General features: G+C 46.8%; 2 non-coding genes across 2 annotated transcripts; one reads left to right on the top strand and one right to left on the bottom strand.

Moving 5' to 3' along the window:
- Positions 1 to 2,611: 2,611 nt before the first annotated feature.
- On the bottom strand, positions 2,612 to 2,684 carry TRNAA-AGC (transfer RNA alanine (anticodon AGC)). The gene has a single exon. It is a non-coding gene; the product is annotated as a tRNA-Ala (tRNA).
- A 12,595-nt stretch (positions 2,685 to 15,279) lies between these two features.
- TRNAN-GUU (transfer RNA asparagine (anticodon GUU)) lies at positions 15,280 to 15,353 on the top strand. The gene has a single exon. It is a non-coding gene; the product is annotated as a tRNA-Asn (tRNA).
- The last annotated feature ends 1,483 nt before the right edge of the window (positions 15,354 to 16,836 follow it).

Genomic DNA, 16,836 nt, shown 5'->3' with positions numbered 1-16,836 from the left:
GAGAAGACTGAGAGCGGGAGGTCCCGGAGAGGAGGACGGAGGAGGCGGGTGGGGAGAGAAGACTGAGAGCAGGAGGTCCCGGAGAGGAGGACGGAGGAGGCGGGTGGGGAGAGAAGACTGAGAGCGGGAGCTCCCGGAGAGGAGGACGGAGGAGGCGGGTGGGGAGAGAAGACTGAGAGCGGGAGGTTCCGGAGAGGAAGACGGAGGAGGCGGGTGGGGAGAGAAGACTGAGAGCAGGAGGTTCCGGAGAGGAAGACGGAGGAGGCGGGTGGGGAGAGAAGACTGAGAGCGGGAGGTCCCGGAGAGGAGGACGGAGGAGGCGGGTGAGGAGAGAAGACTGAGAGCGGGAGGTTCCGGAGAGAAGGAAGGAGGAGGAGGAGGGTGGATGTGCAGCACATGTGAGGATAGAGCCGGCTGGCTGGTGGGGGAGGGGACGGGACTGTGAGGAGCAGACGTCAGTGATGTGGGGGGTGACTGGGGGGGGGGGGTCGGCCTTGCTCTGGCTATAGTCTGTGTGCGATCCTGTGTGACCTCCTCTTCCTCAGCAATTTTGGTGATTGGTGCAGATAGCAGCTGTGTGGGCAGTCAAGGTATCTGATGCAGCAGAGCTGTCTTAGTGATATCTGATGTAGCAGAGCTGTCTTAGTGATATCTGATGTAGCAGAGCTGTCTTAGTGTTATCTGATGTAGCAGAGCTGTCTTAGTGATAGCTGATGCAGCAGAGCTGTCTTAGTGATAGCTGATGTAGCAGAGCTGTCTTAGTGATATTGGATGCAGCAGAGCTGTCTTAGTGATATTGGATGCAGCAGAGCTGTCTTAGTGATAGCTGATGTAGCAGAGCTGTCTTAGTGATAGCTGATGCAGCAGAGCTGTCTTAGTGATAGCTGATGCAGCAGAGCTGTCTTAGTGATAGCTGATGCAGCAGAGCTGTCTTAGTGATAGCTGATGCAGCAGAGCTGTCTTAGTGATAGCTGATGCAGCAGAGCTGTATTAGTGATAGCTGATGCAGCAGAGCTGTCTTAGTGTTATCTGATGCAGCAGAGCTGTCTTAGTGTTATCTGATGCAGCAGAGCTGTCTTAGTGTTATCTGATGCAGCAGAGCTGTCTTAGTGTTATCTGATGCAGCAGAGCTGTCTTAGTGTTATCTGATGCAGCAGAGCTGTCTTAGTGTTATCTGATGCAGCAGAGCTGTCTTAGTGTTATCTGATGCAGCAGAGCTGTCTTAGTGTTATCTGATGTAGCAGAGCTGTCTTAGTGATATCTGATGCAGCAGAGCTGTCTTAGTGTTATCTGATGTAGCAGAGCTGTCTTAGTGATATCGGATGCAGCAGAGCTGTCTTAGTGATATCGGATGTAGCAGAGCTGTCTTAGTGATATCGGATGTAGCAGAGCTGTCTTAGTGATATCGGATGTAGCAGAGCTGTCTTAGTGATAGCTGATGTAGCAGAGCTGTCTTAGTGATAGCTGATGTAGCAGAGCTGTCTTAGTGATAGCGGATGCAGCAGAGCTGTCTTCGTGATAGCGGATGCAGCAGAGCTGTCTTCGTGATAACTGGTGTAGCAGAGCTGTCTTAGACAGATATCACTAACTTTATTTTTAACACAATAAAATAAAAATAGTCCAAAAATTGGTATCACTGTAATAGTGCAGGGATATTATATTTCTACCGCTGTATTTTTTTTTTTTTTATACTTTACTAAGTATCGAACTGGTATTGAGTATCGAAATAAAAAAGTTAGTATCGGTATCGAACTCAAAATTCTGGTATTGTGACATCACTAGTAAGGGGTGATCCATAATAACATGTAAGGGGTGATCCGTAATAACACGTATGGGGTGATTCATAACATGTAAGAGATGATCCGCAATAACGTAAGGGGGGTCCATAATAACATGTAAGGGGTGATCTGTAATAACATGTTTGTGGTGATATATAATAATATCTATGGGGTGATATATAATAACATGTAAGAGTAGATCCATAATAATATGTAGGGGGTGATCTGTAATAACATGTAAGGGTGATCTGTAATAACATGTAAGGGGTGATCCATAATATTATGTAAGGGGGGATCCGTAATATTATGTAAGGGGTGATCCGTAATAACATGTAAGGGGTGATCCATAATAACATGTAAGGGGTGATCTGTAATAACATGTAAGGGGTGATCCATAATAACATGTAAGGGGTGATCCATAATAACATGTAAGGGGTGATCCATAATAACATGTAAGGGGTGATCTGTAATAACATGTAAGGGGTGATCCATAATAACATGTAAGGGGGGATCCATAATAACATGTAAGGGGTGATCCGTAATAACATGTAAGGGGTGATCCATAATAACATGTAAGGAGGGATCCATAATAACATGTAAGGGGGGATCTATAATAACATGTAAGGGGGGATCCATAATAACATGTAAGGGGTGATCCATAATATTATGTAAGGGGTGATCCGTAATAACATGTAAGGGGGGATCCATATTAACATGTAAGGGGGGATCTATAATAACATATCTTCACTTTCAATTTTGCATATGGATGAAAAAGTGGTTTATTGTTTAGTTATTTTTACAGTAACACGTTTGTTCCCCTGTCAGAAAAGCTTTGGAGGATGCGGGCATCGATCCCGCTACCTCTCGCATGCTAAGCGAGCGCTCTACCATCTGAGCTAATCCCCCTCTCGCCGTTAGTGTTCCAAGGGAGTTAAGATTTATTTCTCATTTCTAATACATTCAGGATCAGGGACATGTTTGCGGTGCGTTCCGGCTCATGGACGTAGAGTTGCATCAATGGACCCATAGCAGAGCACACAGCAAGTGCCAGAACCCGATCAGCACATAGATCCTTTAAAGGGAACCAATCACTTAAAAAACGCATGTAACGCTATGGGAATGTGCAGCAGCAGCACCCAGCACACTTCCCAAACCTGCTTTTATACCCCCCGTCCCTGCAATGTACAAGCCAAAAACCTACTTTATAAACTCGGCGCCCTGTATGTAAATGACCCCCAAGTAGTCCTCTGGGCGGGGAGCTGCGGGTAAGTAGTCACGGTCCCTGGGCGTTCTGCAGTGCAAATCACACCCCTCTGGGCGTGATTAGCCTGCATAACTGTGGCGGCGTCATCGGAGGCCTTGCTGTGCCGCTCGTGCGCAGTACAGCGGGTCCGGTCTGCGCCGTACTGCGCACGTGCAGAAAGCCTCAAACTCATTGCTGGAGATCCGGCAATGAGTTCGAGGTTATTTTGCACCTGCGCAGTACGGCGCAGACCGGACCCGCTGTACTGCGCATGAGCGGCACAGCAATAACGTAGGCGTGCTGACGTTAGGGACAGCGCGCCTCTGATGACGCCGCCACAATTATGCAGCCTAATCACGCCCAGAGGGGTGTGATTAGCACTGCAGAACGCCCAGGGACCGTGACTACTTGCCCGCAGCTCCCCGCCCAGAGGACTACTTGGGGGTCATTTACATACAGGGCGCCGAGCTTATAAAGTAGGTTTTTGGCTTGTACATTGCAAGGACGGGGGTATAAAAGCAGGTTTGGGAAGTGTGCTGGGTGCTGCTACTGCACATTCCCATAGCGTTACCTGCGTGTTTTAAGTGATTGGTTCCCTTTAACCCTAAAGATACTGTGATTAGTGGGATCCTCAAAGCTGCGGAAGCTGATCAGGATCAGCTGTGAGGCAGAGTTATGACGGGCACGATACACTGCAATGCAGATCAGCCCTGCTATGTCAGACACTCAGATGGTGACGCCCCCATGGTGGGACATTATAATAAAGTACAAATGAAAGAAAACACATAAAAAATATAAATAACATGAAATACATGAATAATCCCCCATAGTCCCCGATACACATAATAAATGTATAAAAAAGTGCAGATATATCGCCGCCTGTGTAACAACGCTGGCAAATTGTTTTTTACATTTTTTTAATAATAAAATCATAAGGATATTGACCAAAATTTACCATTAACATAAAGTACAATATATCCCAAAAAAGCTCCCTAAATAAGAGACAGCATCAGCGAGCTCTACCCACATAAAGATGGGAAAACAAAGGTGGGAAGCTGTCAGGACTGTCAGGTAGCAGAGGACAGTGCGGACCTATCACCCCTGCTGCACTCATATATCCTGGAGGGAAATACTTAGGAGGTTTCCAGGACATGTTAACCCTTTCTACTACTACCGCTTTATCTATTATGCAGCGCTAAGCACTTTAAAGGGAGAGGTAACCAAGGAACAAGTCCCAAGATAAGGCCCAAAAGCAGTATGCTGATTTCCTTGTGCAAAAAGCTCAACATAAAATTTTTCTTAAGGCCAAAAATACTTTATAGAACTAGTGGCTAACATTATTAGGGCCCAAGGCGAAAAAATTATATCTCAGCCTTGTAGGATAATGAAGGTAGGGTAACAAGAGATCCCAACAAGATCAGGGATATTGTCCTTGAGAACTCTGCTGATTTATATAAAACCGAGAATAGTGGGGGGAGGAAGATATTAGTTGGTTTTTGGAATCCTGCTCCCTTCCTAGCCGTACTCAGGAAGATAAAGACATCCTAGATGCTCTAATTGGAGTACTAGATCTTCCATTCGAGATTTATAGAGACTTTGGGGAGGTGCTAATTCCTATGCTGTTGGTCACACTTAATGGATCCTGTATAAAGAATTGTTTGCCATGTCTATGCGTGAGGTGAATATTGGAGGTGGACAGGGGCGTAGCTAGGATTCATGGGGCCCCATAGCAAAGAACTGTACAGGGCCCCATGAATCCTGTACGCTCCCCTACCCCCACCCCACTGCCAAACACAGACAATGATGCACATTGTGGGGGGTTAGCTCCGTCACAGCTATCACAGACACAGCAGAGTTAAAAATCACTGGGTTTTATTTCACCAAGTCCAAGCAGTAACAAAACAGCTTCTCTTCAGCAGGTGCAAATAACATAAGGATAGCCTGGCTTCAGGCACAAAGGGTTAAAGGAAAACAGGATTTCTCACCAGAACAGTCTTTTTAGGCTACAGCAGATTCTCCAGCTTCTCTGCCTGGAACCAACACAGCAGAAGCTCCCGACCAGCTCCAGCCTTGGAGTTACCACACAGCTCACCTCCTGGCTGTTATAGGGAAAACCCGGGATGGATACGTGGGAGCAGTCATCCCACCCAACTCTGAGACTGCTCCAGTACAAGCCGCCCCGAACAACTGCTTGACAGCAGGTATACTAAATCTGAAAAAACCTGTCAGTAACCTATGGTTACTGACCAATTCTATCCGGCCTACTCCACCGAGGCCTTGAACCACGGTGACACGTATCTGCCATCGACCACCATACCTTGTGCCTTGTCACAACATATATACACACAGAGGCACCATTAACATATATACAGATCCGCCACTGACATACACACATATATACGCTGTAATGTGATGACACTAGTGCTGATGTATACACCATGAGTAGACTGTACACAGGGAAATCATCTCAGTGTAATAAGAAATACTCAACCAGAAATAAAAGAAAATGCAGCAGATATTAGTGGTGGGTTCTTTTATTAGAGCCCAGCATTAATAGAAGCTGCTGCAGAACATCTTTGGGAGCAAACCTGTCAATCACTTGAGACACAACTGACATACACACACACACACATATACACCAGTGCTACAGACATTGCTGACATACACACACATATAGCCACAGATACATACACATACTGACATATACATATATACACAGATACATATATACACACACTGACATATACATATACGTACAGATACATACATACACACACTGACATATACATATACCCACAGATACATATATACACACACTGACATATACATATACGTACAGATACATATATACACACACTGACATATACATATACCCACAGATACATATATACACACACTGACATATACATATACCCACAGATACATATATACACTCACTGACACACATACACAGCACTTACAGCTCCCAGGCTTCCCCCTCCTCCTCCTCCTGTAGTACGGGCTGATCTTCACATAGAAGTATTGAGGACCTTTGGGTCATGTGACCATAAGGTCCTTCATACCTCTCTTGTGCCATCCTGTCGTTGGATGCCGCAAAGGCCTTCGACAGGGTGGAATGGGGATTCTTATGGAAGGTATTGGAAGTATTACATTTTGGTCAAGATTTTATAGCATGGGTGAGGCCGCTCTATTCTTGGTCAACGATGTTTTGACACCGAGCTTCCAGTTGGTCAGGGGCACCCGCCAAGGTTGCCCGTTGTCTCCGCTTTTATTTGCAGTTGATATTGAGCCTCTGATGCAGAAGATTAGAAGAAATAATTGGCTTTGGTATGGGAGGTAGAAACGATAAAATCCTTCTATATGCGGATGACATGATTATGTTTATAGCGGATCCCAATAAAACCTTTCCTATTGTGATGAGGACTATGAATGAATTTGGGCAGTTGTCTGGGCATAGAATTAATTGGGAGAAATCTTCTCTATTACCAATTGATGCTCCTCTTTCTGCCATGGTGTCTGGGGTTGTGGTGCTGGAGGAGCACCAGACTCTGCAATACTTGGGGACTAAGTTGAGCATAAGGGTGGAGGACTATGGCAAGAAGAACATCCTGCCTTTGCTAGGAAAAATTGAGAAGAAAATAGAGTTTGGGCTCAAATTTCCCCCTACCATGGCAGATCGGTTAGCAGAGTACATAGCTACACTGGGTTGGGGCTCCTCTGGCCAAACTCCTCCACTCTACTCTGCAAGCACTGCAACAACTACCTCTCTTACTTCTTCTCAAGCACAAAGGTCAAGCACTAAAGTCCGTGTAAAGATTTATCTGTTCTGTAAAACGTGTCCTGTTATACCGAGAAGCCTCACAGTAAAGCAGTTCTATTTTTATACTACTGGGACTCTGTCATCTTCTATACGCACCAGCACCTATACATACTAGCCGCACACCTTGGGTTATTTTTCCCCTTTCTGTGGGTGGCAGTACCAATAGTTCGGGTGGGTTAGTTGCCATTTAGGACTACCGTGACAAGAGCCCAAGGGACCCATCACAGCCCGGCAGGTCACTGACCATTTAGGGACCCCAGCCAGCCATATCAACAAAGCAAATACCAACATCTCACCTGTGTGCCGGGCAAGCACTGGCGTCACAACATTAACATCTTTGGCTGAGCTGACACAACCAGCAGTACTAACATCACCTGGTAGCACATCACACATAGGGGAGATTTATCAAAGGGAGTAACATTTAGACTGGTGCAAACTGCCCACAGCAGCCAATCACAGCTCAGCTCCCACAGCAACCAATCACAGCTCAGCTTTAGGCAGTGCTGAAAGGAAAGAGGAGCTGTGATTGGTTGCTGTGGGCAGTTTGCACCAGTCAAAATTTTACACCCTTTGATAAATCTCCCCCATAGTGTATATACCACAGCCTCCCCCCAGTATGAAGGTACATAGTGTATATACCACAGCCTTCCCCCAGTATGAAGGTACATAGTGTATATACCACAGCCTCCCCCCAGTATGAAGGTACATAGTGTATATACCACAGCCTCCCCCCGTATGACAGTACATAGTGTATATACCACAGCCTCCCCCCGTATGACAGTACATAGTGTATATACCACAGCCTCCCCCCGTATGACAGTACATAGTGTATATACCACAGCCTCCCCCCGTATGACAGTACATAGTGTATATAACACAGCCTCCCCCCCCCATATGACAGTACATAGTGTATATACCACAGCCTCCCCCCGTATGACAGTACATAGTGTATATACTACAGCCTCCCCCCGTATGACAGTACATAGTGTATATAACACAGCCTCCCCCCGTATGACAGTACATAGTGTATATACCACAGCCTCCCCCGTATGACAGTACATAGTGTATATACCACAGCCTCCCCCCCCCCCATATGACAGTACATAGTGTATATACCACAGCCTCCCCCCGTATGACAGTACATAGTGTATATACCACAGCCTCCCCCTGTATGACAGTACATAGTGTATATACCACAGCCTCCCCCCGTATGACAGTACATAGTGTATATACTACAGCCTCCCCCCCCATATGACAGTACATAGTGTATATACCACAGCCTCCCCCCGTATGACAGCACATAGTGTATATACCACAGCCTCCCCCCGTATGACAGTACATAGTGTATATACCACAGCCTCCCCCCGTATGACAGTACATAGTGTATATACCACAGCCTCCCCCCGTATGACAGTACATAGTGTATATACCACAGCCTCCCCCCAGTATGAAGGTACATAGTGTATATACCACAGCCTCCCCCCGTATGACAGTACATAGTGTATATACCACAGCCTCCCCCCGTATGACAGTACATAGTGTATATACCACAGCCTCCCCCCGTATGACAGTACATAGTGTATATACCACAGCCTCCCCCCAGTATGAAGGTACATAGTGTATATACCACAGCCTCCCCCCGTATGACAGTACATAGTGTATATACCACAGCCTTCCCCCAGTATGACAGTACATAGTGTATATACCACAGCCTCCCCCCGTATGACAGTACATAGTGTATATACCACAGCCTCCCCCGTATGACAGTACATAGTGTATATACCACAGCCTCCCCCCGTATGACAGTACATAGTGTATATACCACAGCCTCCCCCCAGTATGAAGGTACATAGTGTATATACCACAGCCTCCCCCCAGTATGAAGGTACATAGTGTATATACCACAGCCTCCCCCCAGTATGAAGGTACATAGTGTATATACCACAGCCTCCCCCGTATGACAGTACATAGTGTATATACCACAGCCTCCCCCGTATGACAGTACATAGTGTATATACCACAGCCTCCCCCGAGTATGAAGGTACATAGTGTATATACCACAGCCTCCCCCCGTATGACAGTACATAGTGTATATACCACAGCCTCCCCCCGTATGACAGTACATAGTGTATATACCACAGCCTCCCCCCGTATGACAGTACATAGTGTATATACCACAGCCTCCCCCCAGTATGACAGTACATAGTGTATATACCACAGCCTCCCCCCGTATGACAGTACATAGTGTATATACCACAGCCTCCCCCCGTATGACAGTACATAGTGTATATACCACAGCCTCCCCCGTATGACAGTACATAGTGTATATACCACAGCCTCCCCCCGTATGACAGTACATAGTGTATATACCACAGCCTTCCCCCAGTATGAAGGTACATAGTGTATATACCACAGCCTTCCCCCAGTATGAAGGTACATAGTGTATATACCACAGCCTCCCCCCAGTATGAAGGTACATAGTGTATATACCACAGCCTCCCCCCAGTATGAAGGTACATAGTGTATATACCACAGCCTCCCCCCAGTATGAAGGTACATAGTGTATATACCACAGCCTCCCCCCAGTATGAAGGTACATAGTGTATATACCACAGCCTCCCCCCAGTATGAAGGTACATAGTGTATATACCACAGCCTCCCCCCCATATGACAGTACATAGTGTATATAACACAGCCTCCCCCCCCCCATATGACAGTACATAGTGTATATACCACAGCCTCCCCCCGTATGACAGTACATAGTGTATATACCACAGCCTCCCCCCGTATGACAGTACATAGTGTATATACCACAGCCTCCCCCCGTATGACAGTACATAGTGTATATACCACAGCCTCCCCCCGTATGACAGTACATAGTGTATATACCACAGCCTCCCCCCAGTATGAAGGTACATAGTGTATATACCACAGCCTCCCCCCCCCCCCCCGTATGACAGTACATAGTTGTATATACCACAGCCTTCCCCCAGTATGAAGGGTACATAGTGTATATACACAGCCTCTCCCCCCGTATGACAGTACATAGTGTATATACCACAGCCTCCCCCCGTATGACAGTACATAGTGTATATACCACAGCCTCCCCCCAGTATGACAGTACATAGTGTATATACCACAGCCTCCCCCCAGTATGACAGTACATAGTGTATATACCACAGCCTCCCCCCGTATGACAGTACATAGTGTATATACCACAGCCTCCCCCCCCGTATGACAGTACATAGTGTATATACCACAGCCTCCCCCCGTATGACAGTACATAGTGTATATACCACAGCCTCCCCCAGTATGAAGGTACATAGTGTATATACCACAGCCTCCCCCCGTATGACAGTACATAGTGTATATACCACAGCCTCCCCCCCCATATGACAGTACATAGTGTATATACCACGGCTTCCCCCCAGTATGAAGGTACATAGTGTATATACCACAGCCTTCCCCCAGTATGAAGGTACATAGTGTATATACCACAGCCTCCCCCCAGTATGAAGGTACATAGTGTATATACCACAGCCTCCCCCCGTATGACAGTACATAGTGTATATACCACAGCCTCCCCCCGTATGACAGTACATAGTGTATATACCACAGCCTCCCCCCGTATGACAGTACATAGTGTATATACCACAGCCTCCCCCCGTATGACAGTACATAGTGTATATAACACAGCCTCCCCCCCCCATATGACAGTACCATAGTGTATATACCACAGCCTCCCCCCGTATGACAGTACATAGTGTATATACTACAGCCTCCCCCCGTATGACAGTACATAGTGTATATAACACAGCCTCCCCCCGTATGACAGTACATAGTGTATATACCACAGCCTCCCCCCGTATGACAGTACATAGTGTATATACCACAGCCTCCCCCCCCCCATATGACAGTACATAGTGTATATACCACAGCCTCCCCCCGTATGACAGTACATAGTGTATATACCACAGCCTCCCCCTGTATGACAGTACATAGTGTATATACCACAGCCTCCCCCCGTATGACAGTACATAGTGTATATACTACAGCCTCCCCCCCGTATGACAGTACATAGTGTATATACCACAGCCTCCCCCCCGTATGACAGTACATAGTGTATATACCACAGCCCTCCCCCCGTTATGGACAGTACATAGTGTATATACCACAGCCTCCCCCCGTATGACAGTACATAGTGTATATACCACAGCCTCCCCCGTATGACAGTACATAGTGTATATACCACAGCCTCCCCCCAGTATGAAGGTACATAGTGTATATACCACAGCCTCCCCCCGTATGACAGTACATAGTGTATATACCACAGCCTCCCCCCGTATGACAGTACATAGTGTATATACCACAGCCTCCCCCGTATGACAGTACATAGTGTATATACCACAGCCTCCCCCCAGTATGAAGGTACATAGTGTATATACCACAGCCTCCCCCCGTATGACAGTACATAGTGTATATACCACAGCCTTCCCCCAGTATGACAGTACATAGTGTATATACCACAGCCTCCCCCCGTATGACAGTACATAGTGTATATACCACAGCCTCCCCCCGTATGACAGTACATAGTGTATATACCACAGCCTCCCCCCGTATGACAGTACATAGTGTATATACCACAGCCTCCCCCCAGTATGAAGTACATAGTGTATATACCACAGCCTCCCCCCCAGTATGAAGGTACATAGTGTATATACCACAGCCTCCCCCCAGTATGAAGGTACATAGTGTATATACCACAGCCTCCCCCGTATGACAGTACATAGTGTATATACCACAGCCTCCCCCCGTATGACAGTACATAGTGTATATACCACAGCCTCCCCCGAGTATGAAGGTACATAGTGTATATACCACAGCCTCCCCCCGTATGACAGTACATAGTGTATATACCACAGCCTCCCCCCGTATGACAGTACATAGTGTATATACCACAGCCTCCCCCCGTATGACAGTACATAGTGTATATACCACAGCCTCCCCCCAGTATGACAGTACATAGTGTATATACCACAGCCTCCCCCCGTATGACAGTACATAGTGTATATACCACAGCCTCCCCCCAGTATGAAGGTACATAGTGTATATACCACAGCCTCCCCCGTATGACAGTACATAGTGTATATACCACAGCCTCCCCCCGTATGACAGTACATAGTGTATATACCACAGCCTTCCCCCAGTATGAAGGTACATAGTGTATATACCACAGCCTTCCCCCAGTATGAAGGTACATAGTGTATATACCACAGCCTTCCCCCAGTATGACAGTACATAGTGTATATACCACAGCCTCCCCCCGTATGACAGTACATAGTGTATATACCACAGCCTCCCCCCAGTATGAAGGTACATAGTGTATATACCACAGCCTTCCCCCAGTATGAAGGTACATAGTGTATATACCACAGCCTCCCCCAGTATGAAGGTACATAGTGTATATACCACAGCCTCCCCCCAGTATGAAGGTACATAGTGTATATACCACAGCCTCCCCCCAGTATGAAGGTACATAGTGTATATACCACAGCCTCCCCCCAGTATGAAGGTACATAGTGTATATACCACAGCCTCCCCCCAGTATGAAGGTACATAGTGTATATACCACAGCCTCCCCCCAGTATGAAGGTACATAGTGTATATACCACAGCCTCCCCCCGTATGACAGTACATAGTGTATATAACACAGCCTCCCCCCCCCCCCATATGACAGTACATAGTGTATATACCACAGCCTCCCCCCGTATGACAGTACATAGTGTATATACCACAGCCTCCCCCCGTATGACAGTACATAGTGTATATACCACAGCCTCCCCCCGTATGACAGTACATAGTGTATATACCACAGCCTCCCCCCAGTATGAAGGTACATAGTGTATATACCACAGCCTCCCCCCCCCCCCCCGTATGACAGTACATAGTGTATATACCACAGCCTTCCCCCAGTATGAAGGTACATAGTGTATATACCACAGCCTCCCCCCGTATGACAGTACATAGTGTATATACCACAGCCTCCCCCCGTATGACAGTACATAGTGTATATACCACAGCCTCCCCCCGTATGACAGTACATAGTGTATATACCACAGCCTCCCCCCAGTATGACAGTACATAGTGTATATACCACAGCCTCCCCCCGTATGACAGTACATAGTGTATATACCACAGCCTCCCCCCGTATGACAGTACATAGTGTATATACCACAGCCTCCCCCCGTATGACAGTACATAGTGTATATACCACAGCCTCCCCCCAGTATGAAGGTACATAGTGTATATACCACAGCCTCCCCCCGTATGACAGTACATAGTGTATATACCACAGCCTCCCCCGTATGACAGTACATAGTGTATATACCACAGCCTCCCCCCGTATGACAGTACATAGTGTATATACCACAGCCTCCCCCCGTATGACAGTACATAGTGTATATACCACAGCCTTCCCCCAGTATGAAGGTACATAGTGTATATACCACAGCCTCCCCCCAGTATGAAGGTACATAGTGTATATACCACAGCCTCCCCACAGTATGAAGGTACATAGTGTATATACCACAGCCTCCCCCCAGTATGAAGGTACATAGTGTATATACCACAGCCTCCCCCCCCATATGACAGTACATAGTGTATATACCACAGCCTCCCCCCGTATGACAGTACATAGTGTATATACCACAGCCTCCCCCCAGTATGAAGGTACATAGTGTATATACCACAGCCTCCCCCCATATGACAGTACATAGTGTATATACCACAGCCTCCCCCCAGTATGACAGTACATAGTGTATATACCACAGCCTCCCCCCAGTATGAAGGTACATAGTGTATATACCACAGCCTCCCCCCGTATGACAGTACATAGTGTATATACCACAGCCTCCCCCCAGTATGAAGGTACATAGTGTATATACCACAGCCTCCCCTCCCATATGACAGTACATAGTGTATATACCACAGCCTCCCCCCGTATGACAGTACATAGTGTATATACCACAGCCTTCCCCCAGTATGACAGTACATAGTGTATATACAACAGCCTCCCCCCCCCCGTATGACAGTACATAGTGTATATACCACAGCCTCCCCCGTATGACAGTACATAGTGTATATACCACAGCCTTCCCCCAGTATGAAGGTACATAGTGTATATACCACAGCCTCCCCCCGTATGACAGTACATAGTGTATATACCACAGCCTCCCCCCGTATGACAGTACATAGTGTATATACCACAGCCTCCCCCAGTATGAAGGTACATAGTGTATATACCACAGCCTCCCCCCGTATGACAGTACATAGTGTATATACCACAGCCTCCCCCGTATGACAGTACATAGTGTATATACCACAGCCTTCCCCCAGTATGAAGGTACATAGTGTATATACCACAGCCTCCCCCCGTATGACAGTACATAGTGTATATACCACAGCCTCCCCCCGTATGACAGTACATAGTGTATATACCACAGCCTCCCCCAGTATGAAGGTACATAGTGTATATACCACAGCCTCCCCCCGTATGACAGTACATAGTGTATATACCACAGCCTCCCCCCGTATGACAGTACATAGTGTATATACCACAGCCTCCCCCCGTATGAAGGTACATAGTGTATATACCACAGCCTCCCCCCAGTATGAAGGTACATAGTGTATATACCACAGCCTCCCCCCAGTATGAAGGTACATAGTGTATATACCACAGCCTCCCCCAGTATGAAGGTACATAGTGTATATACCACAGCCTCTCCCCAGTATGAAGGTACATAGTGTATATACCACAGCCTCCCCCCATATGACAGTACATAGTGTATATACCACAGCCTCCCCCAGTATGAAGGTACATAGTGTATATACCACAGCCTCTCCCCAGTATGAAGGTACATAGTGTATATACCACAGCCTCCCCCCGTATGACAGTACATAGTGTATATACCACCTACACACTGGCACCTCTCCCATATGGTCTAGCGGTTAGCATTCCTGGTTTTCATCCAGGCGGCCTGGGTTCAACTAATGATATAAGAATAGAAATGTCTAATTTGTGTTATTATTATATTGTGTTCTTTTTATTATGACCTTTCTCATGGAGGCGGGATTAATGAGATTGCAGGAATTGAATATTTATAACCTGTGATGTCAGGAAACTTCAAAAAAGAATTCTAAATAACAGGTTTAGCTTTGTGAGACGACCCCTTAAAAGGGGCACTCCGGCGAAAATCCTTTTCTTTCAAATCAACTGGTGCCAGAAAGTTATACAGATTTGTAGTTTTCTTTTATATAAAGATCTCCAGTGTTCCAGTACTTATCAGCTGCTGTATGTTTTGCTGGAAGTGGCGTATTCTCTCCAGTCTTCCAGCACTTATCCAATCCTGAATGTGTGAACACAGCCTAAAGCTGTACTAGTCTCTGTGGTGCAATCAGTTAGCGTGTTCGGCTGTTAACCGAAAGGTTGGTGGTTCAAGCCCACCCAGGGACGGCCGTGTGCTTTTACTTGACTTTCATGTCAGAGTTATTGGGGCTTTGTCATAGTGCCAAAAATACGACAAACAAAGCCTCATATAGATGAAAACTTAAAGGGAATGTGTCACCTAAATTTCCTATTACAGATTAGAGTCTGGTACTAAAACTTGTTCTTTTATTCTAATTTGTTTCTAATTTCCTGACTTTTTTTTTTTTTAATTATTTGTTCATTGTTATGGGGGCAGCCATCTTGCCTGGGTTGTTCTTAAAGGGGTAGTGCGGTGAAAAACGTTTCCCCTTATGAAAAGTTATATAACTTCATAATATACTTTGGTAGCCGATTCTAGCATCTTACCCCACTTTCCCTGGTCCCGCTGGCTACTGGAAGTCAAGATTATCTTTCAGCCCCGGACGCCATTTTGTGTGGAGACGTAGGCGGACACGTCATGATCTGGGGCGTTCCTTGGGCTCCGGGGCACTCCCTCCCTCTTGGCACGCCTCCCATACCTCCCCAAGCTCTGCTATTGGCTCCTGCTTCACTCTGCCTCTCTGTGCAGCCATGTCAGGACTTTAAGAACTGCAAGTCCAAGCAGAGCCGATGGTGATACACATGTCAGTCCAGTGTGTATGAGCAACGGCTCTGCTGGGACTTGCAGTTCTTAAAGTCCTGACATGGCTGCACAGAGAGGCAGAGTGAAGCAGGAGCCAATAGCAGAGCTTGGGGAGGTATGGGAGGCGTGCCAAGAGGGAGGGAGTGCCCCGGAGCCCAAGGAACGCCCCAGATCATGACGTGTCCGCCTACGTCTCCACACAAAATGGCGTCCGGGGCTGAAAGATAATCTTGACTTCCAGTAGCCAGCGGGACCAGGGAAAGTGGGGTAAGATGCTAGAATCGGCTACCAAAGTATATTATGAAGTTATATAACTTTTCATGTGGGGAGGGAATGAGGGGAAATGTTTTTCACCGCACTGCCCCTTTAACAGCATTTAGTGACATGTTTTACAGCAAGCCTCATGGATAAAGATGATCGAACATCGGGAATTTTCAGGTTCTTTCGAACTTGAACCTACTTGAACCTTCATTTGATTCCCGATGCCTTCCCGTTCTGTGGGAAAGGTGGTGACAGCCCGAGTACCACCTGGAAAACAGGGATAAAGTCTAGGTAATAGGCTGTATCCCTGTTTTTCAGGCGGTACTCAGGCTGTCTCCACCTTCCCCACGGAACGGGAAGGCATCGGGAATCAAATGACAAAGGTTCAATTTCGAAAGGAACCTGAAAATTCCTGATGTTCGATCATCTCTACTCATGGACATAGACGGCAATAGACATGAATGTCAGACATTACTGAGCGCGCTCTGTGACCTGTGAATAGGTCATTCCATAGGGAGCTGCTATTGTCTCCTCTATCTACTGGTGTCACATGACGCTGCAATGCTGTACAGATCACTTTACAGCAGCCTCCTCTTATCACCACAGACACAACAGGAAGTCTCAGCT

Source organism: Dendropsophus ebraccatus, chromosome 6, assembly GCF_027789765.1.
Source record: "Dendropsophus ebraccatus isolate aDenEbr1 chromosome 6, aDenEbr1.pat, whole genome shotgun sequence".
Taxonomy (NCBI): Eukaryota; Metazoa; Chordata; class Amphibia; order Anura; family Hylidae; genus Dendropsophus; species Dendropsophus ebraccatus.
Note: the sequence above shows the minus strand (reverse complement) of the source record. Positions and strands in the feature narration are given on the sequence as shown.